Below are 5901 nucleotides of genomic sequence, written 5' to 3'. Positions count from 1 at the left end.
AAAAGAGGAAATACACACTATAAAAAATAATCAAATGGACCTGTTAGAGATGAAGGCTATAATACAGAAAGTCAAAATCTCTCTTGAAAGTATTAAAAGAAGACTAGAACATACAGAAAATAGAATCTCAGCTGTAGAAGAGAAAATTATTGGCCTAGAAAAATCCATCACAAAGACTAAGAAAAGTTCCCCCCAAAATGAGAATAATATGCTGAGAACATGTATGTTGATGTGCTTGATTGAGCCATTGCACAGTGTATTTTGGATGGAAAATTCATTTGTGTGTTGTGATGGTGTATAGTGAATTAATGTAGAGAATGAATACATTTAAAATTTTAAAAAAAAGTACATTAGCCCATATAACTGATACCTTAATAAAGCTGCTTTAAAAAATAAAAAAAGAATACATGTTCCAAATAACAGTAAAAACATTACCACATGATTAGAAAATAATTTCCTTCAAAGCTCCTAAGGGGGAAACCAAACCAAGCAGAAGGAAAGCCCATTCACTCTGGTTGGCCAGGCACATTCTCCAAGGTATTTCAGCCATAGCTGACAATGGGAAGGTGGAGCACAGCCAATGTGCAGACTTGTGTACTTGTGCCAGGATGCCAGCCCAGTGCAGGAACGCCTTTCCTATACCAAGGTTTAATGACAGGGCAAGTGTTTTAGTGGTACACCTCTCTTCGGAAGCAATGTGAGCAAGGAAAAAGTGGGAAAATATATTCAAAGTGTTTAGGGAAAAGCAATTCCAACCAAGAATACTGTCTTGGCAAGATCATCCTTCATATGGGAAGAAAAGACAAGAACATTCTCAGATAAACACAACCTGAAAGAATGTACAAACACCAGACCAGATCTCTAAGAAGTTTTGAAGGGAGTGCTATGCCAGGAAAATTAAATACAGACACACAGAAATAAGAGTTCAAAAACTAAGAAAATGGTCAACTTATTTGCCGGGATAAGTCTGGAGTTGAATATTATATCCCAGAATTTAATTGGGAAGATTGAACTACAACAGAAGATAGATTAAGTACAGGAGAGTGAACTGGTGAAATAGCACTTTATGACTTTTGACTAAAACATTACTGATTTTCTTCTAGGCTTTGTTTTCTGGTTTTAAGGATTTTTGTCCTGTCTTGAGCTGTCGATAAGTTCATGTATCTACTATTTGAACAGAATCCTAACCTGTTTCCTGGCTCTAAGTTCTTTTTTTTTTTAGAGGTTTTCGCTATAGGGCGCGTGTGCTCGCCAGACAGACAGAGAAACAGAGAGACAGAAAGCAAGAAATCACCCTCCAGGGGGGATGGCCATGCCTCAATCCCTTCTCCTCCATTCTCCTCTTGGGATCCTGGGCACGCACGCACAAGCATCTGGCGTCAGTTTTAAGCCACTGGGTCCAGGATGCTAACCACGGTCAACTACATGGGAGTCCAGCGACATAGCCATTACGCTAACTGCTGGTCCCCCTGGCTTTAAGTTTTAAGCAAAGTTCCTTAGTATTTCTATGATTAAACTGCTTTTCTTTAAATTATAAAATATATTAAAAATACCTATTTAATGTCCATAGTAAGCTATATAGCATCAGTTAGGTGCTACCTTATAGTGTATTCATTCTACTCAGAGTTTCATGCCTAAAGTCAGACATGTATTCACAGATATGTACATACCAGCTGAACTTGCTATTGAAAGTAGTTAGATTATTTAAGAAATTTTGTGAATCAATAAAATGTGTGGAAAAAGGAATGGAAAACAACTGTAGACACCAGAGATAGTGTGGGAGAAGGGTAGGAAATGGCTGAGGGTCAGAAATAGGGGTAAAATACACACACACACACACACACACACACACACATATAACTAGAAATGTAAGATTACTGACGATAACATGCATGATTAAGCCACGATGCAGTATATTCTGGATAGGAAATTACATTTTGTATGCTATGATGATGCTCAGGAAATGAATGTAAATTAATTAATTTTTTAAAATGTTTCAGAAAAAAGCTCATGGAAAACATGTAATGGAAAAATTCTATGAATTTCAAAGTTTTTGTACCCAAATAAATTCATACTTTAATTGTATAAAAACAAACAAACAAAATATCAAAATAAAGAATGCAAAAAAATGAAAAAAAGAAAACTGACTTGAGAGACCAGCAATTAGCGTAATGGCTATGTCACTGGACTCCCATGTAGTCGACCGTAGTTCGTGTCCCAGACCCGGTGGCTTAAAACTCACGCCGGGCGCGTGTGCGTGTGTGCCCAAGATCCCGAGAGGAGAATGGAGGAGAAGGGATTGCAGCGTGACCATCCCCCCTGGGGGGGTGATTTCTCTCTTTCTGTCTCTATCTCTCTCTGTCTTTCTGGCGACTGCACGTGCCCTATAGCAAAAACCTCTCCAAAAAAAGAAAAAAAAAAAGACTTGGAGCAGCTCTGGTAATTTTTGTCTATTGAGTTGATGGCACTAAGTATTTTTATGAATAAAAATATCTATGAAAGATATTTTTCCAGTTCAAAAAAATCATATACTATGGGACTTTTTTCTTTTTCTTTTTTTTTTTTTTTGAGATATTTTTGCTATAGGGAGTGTGTGCTCACTTGAGACACAGAGAGAGACAGAGAGACAGAAAGCGAGAAATCACCCGCCAGGGGGAATGGACACACCGGAATTCCCTCTCCTCCAGTTTCTTCTCCTAATTTTGAGCATGCACACATATGTGCCCAGTGTGAGATTTAAGCCACCGGGTCCAAGACTGAAACTGTGGTTGACCGCATGGGAATCCAGTGACATAAACATTATACCATCTGCTGGTCCCAAGGACTCTTTTCTCTTTTAAGTTTATCTCTTTCATGAGCAATAGAGAGATAGCACCCACAATAGGTCTTGACAGCGTGGCCAACCCCCAGCCACAGCCAGCTTGGATCTTGGGCACACACATGACTTGCAAGCTCAGGAAGGTCTTGGAAAGGTTTTTGCCATAGGGCGCCTGCGCTCGCCGGAAAGACAGAAGGAAACAGAGACAGAAAGCGAGAAATTGCCCCCCCTATGGGGGGTGGCCACACCACAATCCCTTCTCCTCCATTCTCCTCTCGGGATCTTGGGCACGCACGCACACGTGCCCAGGGTGAGTTTAAGCCACTGGGTCTGGGACTCAAACCGCAATCGACTATGTGGGAGTCCAGTGACATAGCCGTTACGCCAACTACTGGTCCCTCTTTTATTTTTTAATTAAATAATTATTTTTTTAGATTTTCCCACAAATATTTACTTTACATATTAAACTTTTGCTCATACTCCATAGTTCTTGACAGTTAATAAACAACTTTCGAAATTTCAAAAAACTGAATTTTTTTTAGAGGTTTTTGCTGTAAGACACATGCACTTGCCAGAAAGACAGAGAGACAGAAAGCAAAAAAAATCACGCCCCGGGGGGATGGCCACGCCACAATCCCTTCTCCTCCACTCTTTTCTCGGGATCTTGGGCATGTACGCACACGTGCCCGGTGTGAGTTTAAGCCACTGGGTCCGGGACACGAACCGCAGTCGACTACGTAGGAGTCCAGCAACATAGCCATTATGCTAATTGCTGGTCCCCCAAAAAACTGAATTTTAAAGATAACTTTCAAAATATTTGTGACTCTATAACAACAGAGACAATATGGTTTTAAATATTTCTGAGAAAATATTTGCATGCCAACTACTCAGACTGTTGAAAAGCAAACACCCAGCACACAATTCACACATGAACCTTCCCAACTCAGCCCTGCCTACCAAGTATTCTGTGGTTTACCAGCTGCTAGCAAAGATCCATCTCTTTTTCTTCTTTCAAAGTCCTCCTCAAGGTGATCCTCTGGTTGTGGCTGCTCTTTTGCAATCTCTACTGATTACAATGCTGGATTAGAAAAGTCCAGGTAATTCTGTGGTACGAATTCTTTCATAGAGCTTCTCTAATCCTCTCTTCCAGGCAGAACTGTTTAAGGTGCCAGGCCATCTTTCCAAGAGCTTCTGTTGGCTTTCTTGAGATCCACCTTAGTTCCTTAGTTTTCTTGTCATATCTTCAGATATGACATTCCAGTCAAAGCCCTGGCAATAGTATTTCCCATTTCTGACATAAGGCAACAGATGTTATTGAACTTATGCAAATAACACTTCTGCCACAAAATAAGAATACTCACAAAAAATTTCCAATTCCAGAAGGTCAGGGAGAAAAATTTATGTTTCAATTTTTAAAAACAAACCAAAATTTTTTTAACAAATTGCTAAACCTATCAACAGCTCAAAAGAAAGCAAAATCCTTAAATCTGGAAAACAAAGCATAGTAAAAAAATCAGAGAGATTTAGTCAAAAGTCATTAAATTCTATTTCACCAGTTAAGTCTCATGTAATTAATCTCCCTTCTGTTGAATTTGCAGTGTTACTGTGGGCAGATCCTTCTATTTTAATCCTGGAAGTTAACACTCGACATTATTATTTATATTTCCGGACTTGTCCCTAAAATTAAGTTGGTCATTTTCTTGGTGGCTTTTTGATCTCTTATTTCTGTCTGTGTGTCTTTAGTTTTCCCAGTAAAGCACTCCCTTGAGAACTTAAAGAGCTGGTCTGGTGTTGGTAATTTCTTTCAGGTTTTGTTTTTCTGAGAATGTTTTTATTTTTTCTTCCCATATGAAGGATAATCTTGCCAAGTATAGTTTTCTTAATTGAAATTGCTTTTCACTTAACACTTTGAATATATTTTCCCATCCTTTTCCTTGCTCGCATTGTTTCCAAAGAGAGGTCTGATGTTAGCCTGATGAGATAACCTTTGTAAGTAATCTTACATTTCTCTCTTGCCAATTTTAGTATCTTGTCTTGGTCTGCAGTTTTGGCCAATTTGGCTATAATGTGCCTTGGAGAAGATCTTCTTGGGTTGATTCTGTTAGGGGTCCTTTGTATTTCTTGGGTCTGGATATTTCAATGCCTCTCTAGATTTGGAAGGTTTTCTTCCAGGATTTCATAAACTAGATTAGCACTGTCCTTACTAGTTTCTGCACCTTCTGGGATACTGATTATCCAGATGTTTGTGTGCTTAATGATATCTAGTATTTCTTGTATGTAATGTTCATTTTGGGTTATTTTCTGTCTTTTTGGTGATTTTTTTTCTAGGTCAGAGGTTTTGTCTTCAACATTCAAGAGTCAATCTTCTACATGGTCTAATCTGCTTTTAATACTTTCAAGGGAGGTTTTGATTTCCTGTATTACAACCTTTATCTCTAACAGCTCTCTTTGATTCTTTTTATGTTGTGTATTTCTTCTTTCAAATCATGGAAGAACTTTCTCACCTCCTGGAACTCATTGTCTCTTTTCTCTTGCACCCTCTGGAGTTCATTGTCTCTCATCTCTTGCATGTCGTTTAGTTTTGTCACTATGAATATTCTGGATTCTTTATCGGACGTTCCCATGAGTTACATTTTACTGTCTGTGTGGATGATGAAAGATTGTTCTTTTCTCTTGGGAGAGAGAGATTTTCTTGGTTTCTCATATTTCTTGTGCCTCTGCAGTGGTTTCTGGTCACCTATGGATTATAAGTTTCTTCCTTATTTCTTGGAGTTAATTCTAAGCATTCAGAAGTATGCAGGAAGAGGTGATCTGCAATCTCTCTGCAGTTCCGTGTCCCTGATGCTCATCAAGCAATCTGCCCTTTTGACTTTGGAACTGGATATTACAAAGCCCTCCCAATTTCCCAATTTCTAGGTGCACCTAGGCTGAACTGCAGGATTTCATCTGGGAATTCAGAGGCATGTGGAAGATGAGCCATGCTCTCTCTGCAGCTCCATACTTCTCCCTGCTCTGACTCTGCACACTCTCTCTTCTGAATTGTAGTCATCTGGTGGTGTACTCACTTTTGGCTAATTGGTTGG

At 39.0% G+C, this 5901-nt stretch overlaps 1 long non-coding RNA gene across 1 annotated transcript in view; it reads right to left on the bottom strand.

Annotated features, from left to right (window-relative positions):
• LOC114008691 (uncharacterized) overlaps positions 1–4231 on the bottom strand; it is a 17365-nt gene extending 13134 nt beyond the window's left edge. Inside the window, exon 1 of the long non-coding RNA XR_003550202.1 lies at positions 3795–4231. This is a non-coding gene — a long non-coding RNA (uncharacterized LOC114008691). The remainder of the gene's footprint in view (positions 1–3794) is intronic.
• Between the last annotated feature and the right edge of the window lie 1670 nt (positions 4232–5901).

Source organism: Tupaia chinensis, unplaced genomic scaffold (genome assembly GCF_000334495.1).
Source record: "Tupaia chinensis unplaced genomic scaffold, TupChi_1.0 Scaffold000046_3, whole genome shotgun sequence".
In the NCBI taxonomy this organism is placed as follows: domain Eukaryota; kingdom Metazoa; phylum Chordata; class Mammalia; order Scandentia; family Tupaiidae; genus Tupaia; species Tupaia belangeri.
The sequence above is the reverse complement of the archived record's forward strand: the minus strand, read 5'-3'. Positions and strand labels throughout refer to the sequence as shown.